Source organism: Argiope bruennichi, chromosome X1 (genome assembly GCF_947563725.1).
Source record: "Argiope bruennichi chromosome X1, qqArgBrue1.1, whole genome shotgun sequence".
Classification (NCBI taxonomy): Eukaryota; Metazoa; Arthropoda; class Arachnida; order Araneae; family Araneidae; genus Argiope; species Argiope bruennichi.
In genome coordinates, this window is record NC_079162.1 from 95848933 (window position 1) to 95869937 (window position 21005).

The following is a 21005-nucleotide window of genomic DNA, read 5'->3' on the forward strand; positions in this document are numbered from 1 at the left end:
TCTAGTAGTGTTTTAGATAATTGAGGTTACAATGAATTGAGCGTTTAATTTCAAAGACGAGCTGAATTGTTTCGTAGACTAGAAACACATTATGCAACAAATTTAATTTAATTGTTAAATTATTTAATGAGATATTATCAAGATTTTTAAATTAGGAAAGGTAAAAATTTCTAATTTATAAAGTAGTTATAATAAAGAATAAATATCACTTATACTTAAAGGGTAAATGTAATAAATGAATTACTATATAGAGGAAGAAAAATTAATTTAGTTGGATAGGAAAATCAAATTAGATTAAATATTTTTCAGAGTGTATCTGTCTAAAATGGATTTTAACTACGAAGTTCTAGATATTAGTTACATTTAAGTAAAATATGCATTTAATTAGAAACTATTGAAAAGGTAGGTACGCAAATGAAATCAATCAATAAAAAAGAGAAAGCTTTGGTTACTTGGTTACACAATGCTCTTCTAATTCAAATTAAAGATATTTTATTTAATTATAGTAATCTCAAACAAAATATTTAATATATTTATCAGTTTTTCCCCTATAAAATCGTCTATATTTATTTTAGCTTTATATATAGCGAATCTATGTTTCGAAATTACTATTATTTTCAAATTAATATGGTTTATTATCTCATCAATTTTAGATATTAATATCTCATCAGTTTTAATCAGAATATTCTAAAAAAAATGATATCTTGTTGCTAGAAATCATTGGGCATATAAAAAATAATATTTAAATTGATAAGGTAATTTTAAGAACATTTAAGTATATTCAGTGTCAATAAATCAGTTCAGTATGGGTTAAGTACTTATTAATATTTATCTACAATTATAATGTGTTAAAATAAGAATATGTCTCATATTTTTTAAAAATTTCATTATATATTACACGCTTTCACCTCAAAATATTTGGTGCTGGTTTTAAATCACCTAAAAATATCATAATTATTTTAAAAGCGATAAGCATGAAAATGCATCTGTATTATATAAATGTGACGAAAATCTTCACACACACACACACACACACACACACACACACACACACACACACACACACACACACACACAAAGACAACAATTTCTCAAAAATCATAAAATTTACTTAAAAATTTCGAAGTCATTCACTAATTTTAACTTAATTCTCCTTTTAAAAGCTTTATACTTTATCGCAAACTTCAGTTATATTTAATTCAGTATTAGTTTTAAAATAACAATTATTTTGAGAAAATTATCTCAAAGAAGGGACGTCAGTTTACTTGAGGTCGTTAGATATGTGAAAGATAACATCTAAATTGATAAGAAAATTAAAATAATATTTTATTCAGTAAGATAAATTTATTCAGTAATTATAATAACGTGTTAAACATTAAGCAACTTATAATTATAATGATTTTAAATAAGAATATCGCACATCTCATTTTAAAAGTTTCTTAACATATCCCAAACCTTATTGAAACATTATTGATATTAATAAAGTTAAAGTTAATATTAATTTGACGAAAATATTTTCAAAGAGGATACATTAATTCATAAAAAGTTATACAATATGTGGGAAAGTCCAAAACAAAAGCTTCCGAACGAATCTTTTCGTGCTCGATTAAATAAATCTTTGGAGCGTATCCCCGTATTTAGAGGATTAAACAGCTTCGGGAAATCTGTAGCCTATAAGAAGCAACGCTAAATTTCTGACACTTCTACTTTAGTCTGCTCCCATCGTAAGGTGTTAAAAATGAGAAATAATCGTGAGAAAAGACACTGGATCCGTGAAATTATTTCTGCTCACTTGAGCTTGAAAATTAATGAGACTATTCATTATGGACTTGGCCAGAGCTCAAAACGTAACTTAAGCACGTTCTGTGGCAAAGAAACGTAAATGAATAGCCCTTTGAGCCTCTGTAACGTTTCATTGACTCTATTAAGAAATAATTTTACGGTGAAGAACCGTGTTCCCTGAAAAAATCACTTAAAATAAAAGGGAAATCTTAGATTGAAAGATGCGATTAAGGAGTTTGTTACCAGAGAAAACATAGTTTTTTGTGAAAAGGAAGTATGGTTTTAAATTGTGATGTGAATAATGTTTTTTTTTATTATTTCAATACCTTTTATTTTAAGGACTGGATTGAAAAAGAATCTATTTTTATGGAATCAAAAGATTTTTTTTCTCTTAAAACATAAAGGACATCAAATAATTTCTTTGATTATTGGCGCAGTGGTTTTATTTGATAGCCAAATATTATGCTTACTTTGTGTGATGTTAGTTTAATTTGATAACCAAATGTTATATTTAATTTGTTGAATACCACTTTGATTTGATAGACAAATATTATGTATTTACTTACGTCATGCACGAAGCGTATGGTGAAAAAAATATATATATTGTAAATGTTAGAAAATTAAACAAGGAGATTTTGATCAATCTTTATATTTTAAATCTCCTTGATTATACAAATCGTAATTTTTGGAATCATGTATGCATGTCAACAATTTAAAAGAATGGGGGGGGGGGGGGATACAAGCAAGCAACGAACAATATAGAGGAAATTTGGCAGAAGGTTTTATCCGCATAATTGCAGAGCTCTATGAAATGGTAGTGCAAATCCGATGGATTGGTTATAGAGCATTCTATCTTAAGTGCGTATGGGAACGCGAAAGCTCAAAATTGAGACAAGCTAGATGGATGAAGTTTAGTACGCGGTCTAAACCACAAAATTGCATGCAGTTCTGGGCCTGATTTTAGATGGAATGCTTAATAAAATAGATTATGCACACACACACACAGTGAACACGATAGCAAAAAAAAAAAAAAAAAAAAAAAAAAAAACACGTATTCGGCAAGTGGAATCTGGTATGCATTCTTGCTATCAAATTTATAGATATGTATCAAATTTTGAAATAATCATTCAACGGGGAAAGTGCCAAAATTCAATAATCTTACTATATTGCTAATATATATACAAAAAGTGTCAATTTGTTAAAGGGAAACGGTTATAAAAGAAGTTTCTTGGTTGCAAAGAATACAAAGCCTGCACTGTTAAATATAATTATGTCATATAAAAAGCATTCTTCAATCCTAAAATTTGTTTTTAATTCTGTTAAGTAATAAAGAAAAGAGACTTTTGTTGGATTGAATTCCAATGTAGGAAGTATTGTGTAAGTTAAGCAATTTAAAACTTACTTACAACATCTGTGTATACCTATTGACTGAGAATAATAATTTAATTTTTATGTCATAGGTATATAGCACATTTTAACCTGGTTGTAAAAAGTATAATCGCTGTTATATCAAATTGTCTCATTTGAAAACAGAGCAAACCATACGAATTCTGATATAATAGCAACATTCGCAAACAGTATGCTGCGTTTTGTAACAACATGCAGCTATCATATACCACCTAAAATGATTACTAATACAAGTGTTCCGCATCAGTTAAAAGTTTGGGTACATTTGACTTACAACAATTTGATATAACAGTGACGATATACTAAATTATTGTCATGATGTCCAGGCTTTTACATATTTAGGCTTAATAATTTATTTCGAAAAATGTTTTAAGAAGATTAATAACAATCGCATTGTGCAATTCTCCGTAGATGCATTCATCATTCATTTCTAATTAACCTCAATGAAATAGAAAGTTCCTATTGTTAAAGGAATACCCTGTTAAAACTCAGTTGATTAAATAGTAGCTTTCTATTCATCTTAATGACATACAACTTTGAGGAAAACGGCGGGCTACTTGACAAAAATAATGCCAATCCCATTCTAGCCGAATGATTTACATTAAATAAACGAGCTCTTATTGTATAGGGCACGATAAAGGCATGAAAAAGTGTCAAAGGGCTCTCTATTCTTATTTATATGCGGAACGGGCCATGAAGCCTTATCGTATTGGTAGTGAAAGACATTGTATCTGGTCACTTATAAGACCATCTGACAGCGACGCAATGACTGCTCTTTTCCTGGAGCAGGAACGAACTCTTTTGTGATGAAAAAGTCATCACTTACTTCCTACAATATTGAGATCATTTCTTTTCCTGCTGTTATGGAGTTCGGGATAAATTTAGGGAGTATTTTATTTCAGTATAAATTTCGCCATCTTTTGAATCATTTTAGGAATATTACGAAAAAGAAACCTATTTTTAAACACTTTTATAATAAATATAACAACTTTAACAATCCTGGAAGAAAAATAGTAATAAAAATGGCAAAATTTATTATTTATATTTCAATAATTCTTCCAATTTTTTTATGCACTTTTATGTAATTTGATTTGTTTTATGTTTATATAAATGGAATTTTGCAATCAATGTTTCACTCAATTTCTAATGCACTAAAGCTTAGAAATACACACGTGAGTATTGTCGACAATACACAATTTCAATATTTTCAGAACTTAACTAAAGGTAATCATTAATTGACTAAAATTTTATTTCGTCATTAGAGAACACTATCTGGTAGTGAAATCGAAAAATAATATATATAAATATTAAAATTTATAAATTAATTAAAGTGAAAACTCTGGATTTTAGTACAATAATAATTTTTTTAATTAAAAAAGGACTTGTAAAGGATATTTTTTCTGATATATTTAGTGACATTTTCTAAAACTTAGTGGCTCTTTTGTTTTGCGTAGCTTTAGCAACAAGATTGCAGCAAAATAATCTTAGAAGTATTGTTTGAATTACAATTTTAAATCATATTTTATGAAAATAATGTGATTTCGTTTCTTATAATCAGACGAAATCTAATATAATTCGAATAAAAATTGTAAAGGATTTTTTAAAGCAAGCTTTTATTAGTGTAATTAAGTTTAGAAACTATTATATCTATTAAAAATCGACAAAATATAAGTAAAACAATAATAGTAAAAACTGGGAATTTGAAATAATTTTTGAAATAATAATTTGAAATAAGTAAATTCGAATTTTATTCACATTCATTACATATTTTAATTTCCGATGAATATTTAAAAATTTTCTTTCCTTTAGTTTTGAATTTTCTTTCCCCACACTTTTAACATCACACGTCTTCACGATTTTTGATTTGAGAACCATATTTTTGGTCGAAGTTTCGATTTATCATTTTAGTGCACAAATGAATGTGCATTTTTAAGAAGCAATTTTTAAATATTTCCATCATGGGCCATCAATTGTACTGAACTCAAGAATTCAAGAAGAGAGTGAAAATATGATTTTCATGCATGTAAAAAATCCATCATCTTTACAAGCATGAAACAAGTTAGGTTAAATAAAAGTGAGGAAAAAATTTCATTTTGATATTCCAAAAAAAACCAAAATATTGGTATAGTAATTTAGACTATAAAATATTTTCTCACCCACTTACATCATATGAAATGTCTTCATTTCAGTGAGTTAAAAAGTAAAATAATTGAAAGAAGTTTTAATAGAAATATTCTTATTATACAGTAACTTTAATCGTAGTATTTTTTAAAATATTTAATCTGCTAGTAAATTTTAAAATATTTATTTATGTAGATTGAAAAGCAAAAGAATGAAAATCAGTTTGAGTAATGTAAAAATAATGCAGCTGTTATTATTATACGATAAGAATATTCCTTTTATTAGTGATTCAAACATAATCAATAGATATTTAAAAAATGCATGTATTTAAGTTTTAGAGAATTAATATCTTTTGAAATAAATTAGTAAATTTAATATGAAGTCTAAGGTTAAAAATTCATAAAATGAAACAATATGCAGATATGTACTTTGGCAAGGCTGTAAAAGTGTCAGTAAATGAATTTATTAAATATCAATTCCTTTCATTAATATTTCATATTAAATTTTGAGTACCTCTATTATATTTCTTTCGTATTTGTTGAGAACAGATACTTAGGATAATTAACACGCCAGAACCGTTTGTGGTAATTGTGGAAGAAAAATGCAGTAAAGAAAAATTTCAAAACTGCGCCATTATTTTTATGTTGACCACATGTTTCTAACAGCTAGGAAAATAAAAAGTCAAACATCGTTATAAGAATGACTTTTTGGAGAAAATAGTGAGTAATATTAAAAGATGTTTCAAGAAGCCATAAAAGGATATTTTATAATTTTGTACGTAATAAAAATGATAAAAATGTTTAATGCACTTAAATGTCAATTAAAATATAATATTTTCAAACTATCGCATTAAATATTCAAAACAAATAAGTATTTTTATTAAGTTGCTTGAGTACTTATTATGTTAATATCCAATAAAGTTTTCCTTTTCCAAAGATGCATTTTAAAGAAAACTTTTTACCGCTGATTCATGAAAAGTTACCAGAAAGATATATTCATTTGAGTTCATCTAGAAATTACTTATATAATACATAAATAATCGAAATATGTTAAAACGATTATTAAATTTTTTTCAAAGGCAAATATTTTTTTATTTGAGTTGAAATGTGTAATTTCTTTCGAAAAGAATACATGAAACTTTTCGAATTTACTTCTTAGCCATAAAGTAAGCTTTATATTATTCTATGAGTGTTTATTTTAGAATGATTTTTTATTTCATCCAGGAAAAATACTTCTGTATATCTCAATTACGGGTAGTGCTATCTTATATGAATTTACTGCATATCTTTACGGAATAACTCTTAAACTTTCCAATTTGTACAGTGCATTTTTACGAATAAAAGAAAAATATTTCAGAACATTTATTTTTCTGTTAACATATGATGTATTAAATGGATTTATTTGACTACAGAAGCAATATTACATTACATTATGAGACCAAAGAAATTTTGAAAATTTGAATTGTAACATTTAAATAAGTATAAACTTATATATGTCATATTCAAAGTTTTAAAAAATATATTTATTTCATTCAACTTTGATAAAGAATAATTATTGTTTTAATATTAAATAGGTGAAAAATCAAATGAAATGTAGTTTACAATAACAAAAGAAACAGACAATCTGATTTAATTTCATTAATTTAACTTTCATTAGAAAAAAATATCAGTTAGTTTAGAATATGCTGATAATGTAAAAAATGAATATGAATATGTTGATGCAAAAAAACAACTTTTATTGAATATTAAAGATTTTTTGTCTATTTAGTTCATATCCATTAGATGGTGAAGCACTAGGCATTTATTTAAATCTATATGCAACTTTCTATTTATTTTATAATGTAATATTGTCAAGCAGATGCAAGGAGTTACGGGATACAATTTAGAAATATATTAAATTTATCAGCATGAAACAACTCATATCCTAGGGGAACAGAAAACTTTCCCACAACTTGTTGGTAAAATTTTAAAGAAAGATATAGAATTGCCTAGCACATCGATAAACAATACTTTGAAATACAAATTCAGTTCTTGGTCTAGACTAATGTTGCCACAGACAAGAAGATTAACAGTTCAGTGCTCTACAAAGTGAACAGCGGGTAAATTTGCTTTTTTTGTTTGGCAATATATTAATCTTAAATAAGTAGGACCCATCTCAAACAGTTTGCGGTTTTCTAATATTTGCCCCAGGGGAGACAGTTAAAAATGAAAAATAAACTAGCTTAAATAATTTCTTATTATTCGTAAAATACATTCTGATATGGCAGGAAAAAAGAAGATTAGAAGGTGGAAATCAGTAGAAGTTGATTAAAATACAAATATTAATAAGAACTTTATGAAAAAAGCAATTATGAATGTATAGTATTTTACTAAGCACTATATGTATATTTAAATTAGCTCCAGACATTTAAATAAAAATTAATATTTTCCTTTACCTTTGATATCTCTCAAACAAAGAAATAAAAGTAAATACAACACACGGAAAGTAAATATCTGCATAGATACTTTTAACAATGGAATTTTCAACCGGAAGCTAAATGGTTCTGTTATTTCAAATCGAATAAAAATCGTGGCGTTGTCTTTCGCTTTACAATGGAGACTGCAATTTATTAATTCGGACAAAGAATCAATCCATTGTTTAAAAAAATACTCGTCTTGTGAAACTAGAATCTTAATGAAGGCAATTTTTTTTCAAATTTATGGATTTTCATAATAATAGACATTCATTGTCACCGGTTTCTTAATGTTTGTTTTACGACATTTAAATATTTAGGAAACGAATTATTCTTGTAGTTTCTTTTTTCTTATTCTGGTTAATACATAAAATGGTTAGTTACGCAGTATCGATTTTATAAATTATTTGGTATTAAAACTATTTAGAAAATTCCGAGAAATGAAAACAAGCGGATAAATTAAAAGCAATATGAAAAAGTCAAAATTTTTATGATTTGCAGCATACTGCAAAATGAAATTTCGTTGATTAGTAAGAAAATCTCATTTAATTGGAGAATGATTATCAGATTTCGTAGAAAATGATTTCACCGGATTCGGTTTAAATGCATCGATTTTTTTTACAAAAAAAACCCCTTTATATGAAGAGATTAATATGATCATATGTACGTATTTAGAACCCACAAATAATTAATAAGAAAACAATTGTTTTAAAAGCAGAATTTAATTAGACAACTTACTATTCAAGCAACAAATATGTCGTAAAAAAAGGATACTCAAATTTTAAGTTGAAACAGAAAGTAAGGAACCTAAGAAATAATTATTAGAATAAACATACCGAAGCAGAGCCTAAAAGCATATTCCATATTCCAATTATTCGACATTATCATTAATTAAAATGTATAAGAAAAATTGCTACTTCCTAGATTTGTTAGTTTATTTGATCAAACAAGAGTTGTAACTGGTAGTAAAAAACTACGTTTCACATTATTTTTTTCTTTCAGAAATTATGTTTAATAAACATGACTTACTTAATAATGTACGAAGGCTAATTAGTGAGTTATAGTAAATTTATTTAAAATGGTTTTTTAAACATTCTTTCATTACTTTATAATTCAATTATTGTCTATTTTCTATTCCTTAACATGCAGTTCAGTATTATACATATTATGGAAATTCACATTTTTTTGAATTCCTAATTAGGTCCAAATTTTCATTCCATATTTATCACTAATTCCACATTTATCTTTTAGAATATTCAATTAAATTAATTAGTCAACGAATAATTAAATTCAGAAAATATAAAATAGTGACTTTTTAAAAAATCAAAAATGAATAAGTTTACAAAGTTTAGAAAGCTTCTCTTCCTTAAAGCTTTCGATTATAAGGAAGAGAAAGATAATTCTATTACAAAAAATCTATCTTCACATACATGAAGAAAATCAAAATAAAATGTTTAAAAACAGCATTAACTAAAGCCAATATTCACATTTCTGATTTCATTATAATTACAATATCTGCTTTTAAGTGATTTTTTATAAGTTCCATAAATGATGGTAAAGATAATTTTTGGAAAATGATCATCGCATAATTTTTATTGAGTGGAAAACAAGGAATATTTTCACAAAATCGTTTGGTTTAAAACAAAGACAGATTACTCAAAGAGCCAAAATAAAAGTACACCATGTGATCTAGAAAAATTATTTTATCTTTTTGCATAGTGGCACTGATGAATGTCAGGTCAATTAGTAGGATATGAGAAAATAGTAAAATGAAAGAATGCGGAACTCCTCTTCTCACTTGGCACTGAAATGTGCTTTGTCATGTGTTTAAAACAATGAAGAGATGTTCGTGACTGTATTTAAATATCATCATTTCATCTGGTACTGAAAACTGAAGAACTTTTTCCGTTCAGTCAGATTTCCCAATTTTCCAAACTCAAGGAGGTTTCATTGTTACATTCAACAGAAACTTCGAAACTGATAAACTTCTAATTTCATTAAAAAGAAAAATATATAATGGGAATGTTCTAAAATTTACTGTTGTGGTTTTATTAATAAGGTTATTTTTGTCTATATAATTGAAACGTTTCCTTGTATATTTATGTATTTTTATGTTTCAATGAATTAAAATTTGCAGATTATATCCGAAAAAGATATTTGATTGTTTTCCTGGGGGAAAATAAAAATAAAAGAATTGGAGATTCCTGTGATAATTTCAAACCTAACCTCAAAAACCTAACCTAAAAACCTAAAAAAATCTTCAAATGTACCTAAACCTAAAAAAATCAAACCTAAAAAAACCTAAAACCTAACCTTTCAAACCTAAAAAAATCTTTTAAAATGATTTTGAATTATATTATAAATTATTAGTTTTTACTTTATATTTCTGATGTTATTGCAACAATGAAAGTGATCCCTTAAGAATAGGTAAAATATTTGAATCTAATAAATAGATAATAATATGAAACTTTTAAAAAATCAAATGCAATTAAAAATACAAATATAACTTAGAGTTTCAAATTTATTTAAACTTTCCAATTTAATTAAAAGTTTTATTAAACAACAAAACAATACATTCAATCTATGTAAGATCATCTATGACGATTTATTGCAAATAAAAAACATTAGGCAAATTTATTATTAAATTATTTTTAAATATTTAAGAGGAACAATAATTGCATTGAGAGCGAAACAGAATTATAATCCATAATTAATTTCTGAATCTTCTAAATAATAGTGTTAACGATTTAAAATTATCTCTTTTGTTAAATCTCAAGAGTATTTTTGAATGCTTGAAGTAACTACGAACAAGTTAATTAAGATTATTTATTTACTGGTATAATTACATACATGAAAGATTCATATTGAATGACTGAAGACACTGATTGAATAATAATATAATATAATTCTTTTATTGTTCTGTTAATGAATATTAATTATTAAATCATCTGATTCATTATAAGCCTGAAATATTTCGATTAAGAGATAAGATTAATTAAATTATGCAGATGAAGCTCAGCATAATTTCAATTAATTCCTTTCCCATTTTCAAATGGGTCTCAGCTAATGCAGGATAGAATGAAAGCTATGCAATATGAAGAATACGCTTAGACTTCTATAAGCAGAATGAAAAATAATATTTTCTCTTGTCACTTTCTTGAAATCGTATTCGAACTGCTTTAAATATTTTGGAGTATTTTTATATCGGTCAAAATATCGATAACTTTCTATTTAAATAATTTTTCACAGCTACAGAAAAAAGAAACCGTTTTCAACTTCGTATTAGGTTTTGATTCTTTTATAATAAGTTTCTTTTCCTTAACAATATGCGTAAGTATTTCGAGATAAATGTTCTGAAAAGAAACAAAAAGCAAAATATTTTGGTGTGGTGCCAAGAATTTCGGAGTAAAAGCAAAATTAGCTTTTTAAACATTTTTGAAACTTAGAATATTTTGCATTTGTTACTTCTTGACTGAGAATAAATTGAAATCACTTTTTTTTTCTCACACTATGATTTGTATTAACAGATGTCAAATTAAATTTAGAATTAGAAAAATAACAGGCATTCGGAATTACTTGATATAAATGCATTATTACTCATTTTATCGGGAATTTGTAGTTAAAAATATGTAATGACTTAAAGGTAATTGTATTTATCCCAATAATTATGATATAATGACTAAATAATTAAAATGAATGGAAATAAAATAAGTCTGAAATTCTTTGGTAATCGCTTGTAATGCTGTTATATTTGTAGTTTCAAATTAACAAAAGTTATTAAAATTATATCGCATCTTATTAAACTGTAAAAATACTTACTACATTTGGGAAATATAAGAATAAACAAATGTTAGTCATATTATTTATTACTTTTGGATTATTAATTGGCTTAGATAAGAATTTACCTTTCTGCATATAATCAGAAAATTCTTAATCATACATCGATGTTGGTTAGTTTAAATCTAACGGAGCTTTGAGATTTAATTCAACCGAACATATTCTATGTATATGATCATCGTTCAGTTAAGTCTTCCATTGTGGATAAAATATTCTCATGTTTGTTTGTTTGGAGAATAAGCTGCCCGTTCAAGTTCTATCCTCTTCATCAGATTTATAGTTCAAAATGACGGCGCCTATACCCATTAAAATTTATGTAATCTCAAAATAGAATGTTAGTGTTACAAATAAAATTAAACCACTTTGTAAGGAATAATTTATATTAATCAGTTTATCGATAATATTTCAAAAATAGATTTCTAACCCAACTGTTGTAACAAATCTAATCGTCACTTTTCTCAAAAAATGATTTTCTTAAGCAAAAATTTATAATTATTTATTTATCTTTTATGTTTAGAATAATATGTTTTTTAATAAAAAATCACCATGATAAGATTTTATATCAATTTTTAACAATATAAAAAGCAGTATTTCCTTTGGCTGATATATTCTCCTAAAATCTTCATAAAAGATATGTTCATCTGAGATTAAAAAGAAAGAAAGACATAAAATCTGGTGCCAATTATAAAATAATATTTTGAGCGTGATTTCCTTTCAATATTAAGCCAATGTAAAACAATACGCAAAAGGCAAATTGTAAATTACATAAAATACAAGCACATATTACAATGCTACAGTTAGAAGCATTAAAAAGTTCTCCTAATTTTATAGACTAATGATATCTGAAGGATATAGTTCTTAATAATAACTTGAGTCGTTTGAAATTTATATAGTTTAGGAAAAAAAGAAGGTTCGCTTGATCCAGGTATGCAAAAGAAAAGGTTATCAAGGTTTGTATTTATCAACTTGTTCTACTGTAAATTTCGTCAACAATAGCTGATTATAGCTTTAAAATGCGATGATAGCGTAACAATAAAATCAAATCAGAAGCTATAACCATTAATATTAGAAAGAAATTAAATTTATATTAGAAAGGAATTAGAAAGAAAATTTTAATTAAATCTAATTACATTATCAATCAATAATATGCAAACAAATAAAATTTTAATGCTTATTTATTATTAAGATATATATATATATAGAGAGAGAGACCCTTCTATGAGCTTTAGCATTTACAAGATTGCAGTCATTGTTTTTAAAACAGTAATGTATATAAAACAGAGAATTAAATCATTCTTTAATGACGAATATCTTCAAATAATAATTTCTTAATGGTAATGCAGATATTGAATTTTTTGGAATGAAGTAAGGTATTGAAAATATATATATTTAAAAATTGCGTGTAATTTTATATTTAATACCTATATCGCCTTTCATGTTCTTTCTAAATTTTGAAATGAACAAATATTTCTTGTATTATTCTACAATTTTTCCTGACAGAAAGCTATTATTAGAGACATTGTTCCGAAAATAAAAGAATTTTGATTCAATAAATTGTTAAAAAAAAAAAAGGAAAAACTTTTTTTATTATTATACCGTAAATATTAGCTCTATATAATATCACAACATGCTTGCATTGTTTTTTTTAAAATATTTTCTTAATTATTATATGATTTATTTTATTGCTATTATCTGTCATGGTAACTGTGACAAAAGAAAAGAAATATGGTGCATCATCTACACTTACCTGTATAAACTTTTCAGAAACTTCCTTGCATATAATCTGGTATAATTAAAAAAATCCAAAGAAAGTAAATTGTTATAGAAATCCAAAGTAATCCGGATTCAATAAAATATATCGAAAGCAAAATTTATCTTAATCCAATTGATTTTGCTGCTATTTAAATCATTTCCCTAAATTCAAGCTCTGAATCACCAACCACTTCCGAACGATAAAATTTCAAGCACTTCCGCAGTGAAAAAATAGTGTGTCTTCAAGAATCACTTCTTCCTGAGAAACAACACGTCTTCCCATCCGAAGATCAAACGCCAGTCTAAGACACAAGAAAGAAAAGCCCTGAGAAGCCTCGGATGGAATCAACGGTGCATAGCATGGTCACTGAACTGCGACGACTTTAGTGTGAAACAACAATAACACAAATCACCTCATATTCGGTCACCCGGGCAAACTGCTCCTAGCAACTTCATTCATTTTAAAATGAGAAAACCAATAATGGAAGTGATGGCCTTTGGTTTGCACCTGGGAGAATCCGTTGCAAGTGACCATTAATTTCCATTTATGAGACAAAGTCTTTTGAATAAACAAAACATTGAATAAATGCATTAAGACTCTTAATATAAGGAGTTTTTTTCCCTTTTAAGTATTTGAGTTTAAGTGTTATTTATGGAAAATAGTAGATCTCTTCAAACAAATTTATTTCTAACTAGCTTTATTACCCATTTCACTTGAGATGATTTCTAAATCACTCTTTTTTTATTGGAATTTATTTATAAATTCCTTTTTGCGAATTTAGCCCAAGATTTAGCTATATTCAGTAGTTTTACTAGCACCAAGACTTAGCTATATTCAATAGTTTTACTCACACCAAGACTTTGCAATTTTCATTAGTTTTAATCACACCAAGACTTAGTTATATTCAACAGTTTACACCTCATCACAACTTTCATTGCTCGACCAAAAATGCAAGTATTTGAGTTAATTTACATAATGGTTTTTAATAATTATTACGAAAGAATTTGCTAAATTTTTTTCCTTCATATAATTAAATATCTTTTGAATCAATTGATTTTGAAAACTGAAAAGTGAATTCTGAATGTCATCTGCTAATGTCATTTCTGTTCTTTGTTTGGAGGAGTTCTTATGGCAGACAAACGCATGTATTTTCTATTTTAAATTACTGCTATTTTTAGAAATTCAATTACAACATAATGTCAGCATCTTTTCATTTTTAATAACGTTATCAATCGAATTATGCTTTCAGTAAGAGTTACCTAATATTTAGAAATATTTGAAGCAGAAAGCATTTCATTCAAAGATGTAGATAAGTTTCAGACAGGTAATTAAATTCGAAATTTTAATGTACTTCAAAGGAACTTAAATAATAAAAAATAAATATAATAATGAATTACTGATTTAACTAATTTCTGAAAGGTTTTGGTGTAATGGGTTCTTAAAAATAGACATCGAAATTATTACATTTTCAATGAATAAATATAGACAAACAAATAACTTCATTTCTAATGAATAGATATAGACATCAAAATTATTTCATTTTTAATGAATATATATTTATTTTCTCAGGTATATCCTATATTTAATGAGACAAATATTCAAGGATTTCGACATCCCATACAGACAGTGATACGTATCACATTACAAATACTTAATCATTGATATCATTTTCTAAATATTGGATCTAAAAAACTTTATACAAGGTACCCACTCTATTGGTTCAATAGCTAATTTCTAATTCTTTAGATATCGGTAAATAGATCTAGTTGGGAAAAAATACTTTAAGCATCGTTAAGAATTAAATTTCATGTTATTTCTGCTGAAAATGTCAATCTTAATTTGTTCTTAGTTCCCCGGTCTTATGAATTATTTTTTATGAAAGAAGCTCTAGTATCTTTAACAAAATAAATAAATAAAATGAAAAATAAATAAATAAAATGAAAAATAAATAAATAAATAAACAAATAATAAAATAATAAATAATAAAATAAATATACAAACAATAAAATAAATATACAAATAATAAAATAAATAAAATAAAATAAAATAAATATACAAATAATAAAATAAATAAAATAAAATAAAATAAATATACAAATAATAAAATAAATAAAATAAAATAAAAATAAATAAAATAAAATAAAATAAAAATAAATATATAAATAAAAATAAAAATAAATAAAAATAAAAATAAATAAAAAAAAGACACGAATTACAAAGTTCTGAATTTTATTATTTTAGACCTATTAAGGACTAACTATTCATACGTAGATTTGTTCAAAGCTTTGATGTTTGAGGTCGAAAAAAGGAGAAACATCTTTGTGTACAAAGTTAATACATCAAAAACTTTTTGGTTTTGTATAGTTAATAGAATCGATGGAACTTTATAAAGGTTATGATTTCGTAATTTTTACAATAGTATATTTCTTGACTCAAACAAAATGAAATATAATTTTTCAAAACAATTATATATCTGTCTTTAATGGCTTATAAATATGCTATTGGGTCCCGATTCTAGTGAATGCTCAGGATAGAAGAAATTTCATACTGTTTTGGGATAACTAATTAAATGTACTATATACAAAGTACAGTAAGCTTGCTCATTACTATTCTTCCCTTGCTATTTTTATGAAGTATAGTTTTTGGTTTTAATCATTAAATTAAATAGCAGCAAATGAAAAAGAAAATTTCGTATACTTCCATTAATATAACCATATTAATCATTATCCTGCTGGAGTGATGCATGTTTTTATGAATTGTTAACTATGGTTCCTTAACTAATATAAATTTAAAAATTGTTTCATGAAGGTTTAAAAAATTTTCTTTCATGCACAGTGCACGAGCCATTTCATTATCATTATGCTCGAGATTTTGAGAGTAAGTATAAATTGAAGAATAGAAAGGGAAATGCAATAAGTAATATTCCTTTCCCCTCCTATTTTTCCTCTCACCCTACATATCAATACCAAAAATAACACTTTCACTTGCGAGCTTTGTGATGACTTACGAAATTTTGACACTTTCCTGATGTTCTCTGCATTACTTTCAGAGGATGCAAAGCTAAATAGAAGCTAGAGGAAGTTAGAGGATACAGAGCTAGAGGAAGAAAATAAAATGGTATATTAAGTAAATATGTTAGAAAATCGAAGGTAGACCCCCTCTCACACACACACACTGGTTCAGTATTACTTCCCTAAGAACATTTAGTTATTAAAATTTTCCTTTTATCCTTTATTTGGTACAGTTGTTCAGAAGCAATCCGTTTTCATTGGCTGTTATGGGAGATTTACAGCTCCTGATGCCTATATGGGTATTTTAACCATGAGCTCGTACAAAAATGTCTCTGTAATAACTAAAATAAATTATCTATTATACATTTCTATGAATTAACTAATTAATTAATAAGAAAAATTTTAAAGTACATGTAATTATATCATATGTATGATACTTACTAAGTATGTATATTCAAAATTTTTACTAGACAGTTTGATCATTTGCAACTAAAAGAGCTAAAATTCAAGATACACTCAGAGTACTTTTCGTTTCGTTCTTAGTTATAGAGTTATTTTTCACAACCTGTCGTAAATGATTCAGCATTCGAAATGCATAATTTTTCATATTTAAATTTGTAATAAAGTCAAATAAACAATTGCTTAAAAAATTAAAATAGCTTAAACATTAAAGTGTTTTTTATGATCTTATACCGATGAAAAAATAATGAACACTCTAAAAAAGAAATTTTAACTAACTAAGAGTAAAATAAATTCATAGTTCAAGGGATTCATAATCTTTTTATGTATTTAAAAATATGCATGGCAATAAAAGCGTATTGAGCTGATAATGCATGTAATACCTTCTATTCATAAAATTTAAGAATTTAATTTTAATGTGCAAGTGCATGAATAAAAAATTCCTTTAAAATAAAAAGAGGGAGGAATTCTCAAAGGAATTGGTTTGAATTTCTCTGAACGTTGCAGACATTCCATGAATATTTATAACATGTTATAGTTTTCAACCTTCTCACGTTTAATGACTAATAATAAGATTAAGCAGTTATAATTTGAGGTTATTTCTTAAAATATTTTTTATACACATAAAATATTCGGAGAAAGCACAGAGTTTTCACGGTGTTAATTATTTACCTTTAAAGGACCAAAAAAAAGGAAAATAGCTTCATATGAAACATGCTTGCATTTCAATGAGCAAATGGGCTAATATTGAAAAATGAATAAAACCTAGAATATTATATATTTTCAAAAATTCAAAAAGATAGAATCACATTTCGTTAAAAGAAAAATAGTTTCAAATGAAAATAGTAGGAGAAGATCATGGTTGCAAAGATACTTTCAAAATTCAAGTTCATTTAGAAAAAAAGAAAATTTTGTACAAGAGACATTTCAAAACTATCTAATATGAAGATAAAATATATTAAAAGGATTGTTTGAGGTTAAATGCAAATATTTAATTAGAAATTCATAATTATTTTAGAAGTGAATGAATTTGAAATGTATGTATGAATTGGGAGATGAATTAGATTATTTATTTGTGCAACTATATATTTGAAATATATTTGAAAATAATATATTACTTAATCATTTGCGATGATTTAAACTAAAGGACTTTTAACTATCAAATTCATTTTATTCATATTTTAAACACAATAAATACATATATTACAGAAATTATCTTATAAATTAATTTAAATATAGTTTCCCAATCGTGTATGTATTTAATGTGTTTCAAAACTTCACTTGAAAATCTGAATACATTGGAAAATTTACTTTAAAAATAGTTTATAAGGTAAACTTGTTTTAGAAAATTATATCAATTATTTTTTTAAAATTTTGTAAATTATCTCATAAAGGTAATTTTTTTCATATAATCAACGTTTTTAAATTTATTGAACAGGCGTTTTGAAACGTACATTTAGAAATATTTACTTAAAAAATTTATTGCATTTTTTACAAATATAATTGTATTTATGGTGATTGTATATTGTTAAAATGTAATAGTATCTCGCATAGTTTTCAAAATTCAGTTTCTACCATAAAAAGTTCGATATCTTAAAGAAGTTCTAACACAATATACTTCCTAAATAAATTTTTCGAAATTTAAAATTCAGCGAATAAACGAGGAAATGTTCTTTTGAGCCAGCAATAAATATTTCGTCTCTATCTGATTGTTTCTTTTCTGTATCCATCTAAGAATTTTTTATTTTCATTATCTTTTACGAAATGCCATATGATTACAGCATAGACAATATGCACTAAGTTGGTATAAATATCTATCGAATATCTTTCGGAATTTGCAGACGATTTCATGCTCAGAAAATTTTTCTAGAATAAATGCGTGTCTCAGTTTAAAAAAAAAATCAAAATAAATTCTACATATTTCTAAGGTATATTACGATATTATCTGATAAATTCCAGATTTCTTTTCTATAATTTGTCTCTATTTTAAATCAAAATAAGTTGAAATATCTATCTTTAGATTGTTTTCATTCTCGTATTACCAACCAGAAATTAAGAAATTAAATATTTATGAGTAGAAAGATGACTATTATTTATATATTTATAGATATTTCTGCCTGTCTTGGAATCTGGGGACACTGAGAGAGTGGATCCGTTATGGTAAAACATGTACATTTAAATTTGAGCAAAATGGCTCTCATTTTGAAACTTCATAACCAACTTATCTATGTGGAAGTATGTCCCGTCATCTGAAATAGATCTGTTAACAAGCGAGGATAGCACTATAAGCACTATGCCCTCAGAAAAACTAAATACGTATTCTAAATTAAACCAGGAATCATCCTTGTACTCGATAAGAGATTCTCTCGGGAATAAATTACAAGATAAAATTAATAAATTATTGTAGATACTAATTAAATTTTATTAAATCACGATTTTTACTATAAAAAAAAAGGCAATTTATAAATAACGGAAAATTCGAAAGCTTGGTCATATGAATGAATTTTATACAATGTACTCAACATTTTTTTTGGGGGGGGGGTTTCGAATTTCAAAGGCTAATTTTATCTCTTGTATTTTTATACCAGTTTCCAAGCCAACTAAACAAAAAAGAAAACATTGCAAAGTATCTCTTCAAAAGTCGTTCCGTAGCTGTCTGTTAGTCTCTTGAGCCAGTTATAGCCTCGTGTTAGCACCCCAAAAGGGCGAGGAGTCTAAATTTTATAGCAGAAGGTTCCTAAATGCCTCCCTTTAAGAAGAAAAGATGCATGCAGCCCTAAATAGCGAATTGAAATGTCGAAAGAAAGGAGTTAAAGGATCCATTGAGGCGATGTCGACACGAGGTCGAAAACTCGGCAGTGGGTGCCAAGGCAGGGCCATTTCCCGACGCGAGATGATCCTGGGAATGGTAGCCACTTATCTCACCCTTTAACTTCAGTTTCAGGAGGATCAAACTGCATTTCCTTCTTGGCTTCTTTTCGGAAAGTAGGAGAGTCAAATCATTTATTTTCGTAGCACTTCTTCCCCCGTTAATGGAAATGTTGGCACGATATATCTTTCCCCCGTAAAGGGGAAACAGGTAACGTAATTCATTGTGTGTTACTTTTGCAGACTCAACCATGAAGGTCAGGAGTAAACGACTTTGTAATGTAAATGACTACGACTGACGACGGGGGAACATGATTATTTTCACTAACTGCGTTTTAAAACACTATCATTAGGTAAACAGAAAGTCTTTTAAAAGAATTAATTTTATGCAATGAGAAGTTCTTCACGTTTTTTTTTTCTTTCTTTTTTCTTTCCTCTTTCTCTAGAAATTAGTCCTTTAAAGATGGCGAGTGTTTTTGAAATGCTGTTTAACTGTGGAAGCAGCGTGATATGTCCTAGATAATAAATGTAATTTTTAACATGAACAGTTTTGGAATGGATGATTAGTTGGTGCTAACAAGGGTTGAGAGAGGCAATTTAACGTGGGAAATTGAATGGGTCGCTTGTACCGGATGAGTAGGTGGATGCATTTGTTAAATTCATTTCTTACAAAAATCAATATTTGGTTTATTCAGCTAAGCTTCCGACAAAAAAGTTCTTGAATCAAGCACTGGAATTTTTATTTGTTAGGAAAATGAAACCTCCCTTGCAGTTATATTTCGTTTGTAAAAATTTCTTTTTTTAAAAATTAAACGTTGGAGAAATGCTAATTGTTGGAATCGTTTAAAGTTTTTTCTCACTGTTTCACAGTTAAAGAGGACAATTTTTTTTTTAGTTTAAGTAATTGTTGGAATTGAAAGCACGTTTTTCAGCTTATGTAAAATTAGTTGAAAGTATTTGCTTAACTAGTATTTGCTAAAATATTTATTAAGTTTTGTCTTATTGTTTCTCAACAATAAGATAAAGTATTTTCAAAAATATAAATTATTTCTGTATATCTGCGATACATTTTTCATTTTAATACAAAGTGTTTTGATCGTAAAAATTAAATTATCAGCATGCTTAATACAGAAGGGTATAATTTAATAAATATAAAATATTTCTTTTGTAATTCTATCAATGCTTGGCCGCGAAAAAATGTAAATATGGTTTGCAAATCAACTTTTGCTTAAAATGCAAGTTAAAAATGCAATGAATTCGATAAATAGGCAAAATTCTAAAACATATAATATTTTGTGCAAATAGTTATTTTTGA

At 26.3% G+C, this 21005-nt stretch overlaps 1 protein-coding gene across 2 annotated transcripts in view; it reads right to left on the reverse strand.

Annotated features, from left to right (window-relative positions):
• Positions 1-21005, reverse strand: part of LOC129958574 (atrial natriuretic peptide-converting enzyme-like) — a 676434-nt gene that overhangs the window by 193168 nt on the left and 462261 nt on the right. Inside the window, exon 1 of one of the 2 annotated variants that reach the window (XM_056071144.1) lies at positions 13347-13630. The exons of the other annotated variant lie outside the window; for it this stretch is intronic. The gene's annotated coding sequence lies outside the window, so the exon portion shown is untranslated. Of the gene's footprint in view, positions 1-13346; positions 13631-21005 lie in introns of those variants that run through there. 2 annotated transcript variants of the gene reach the window in all.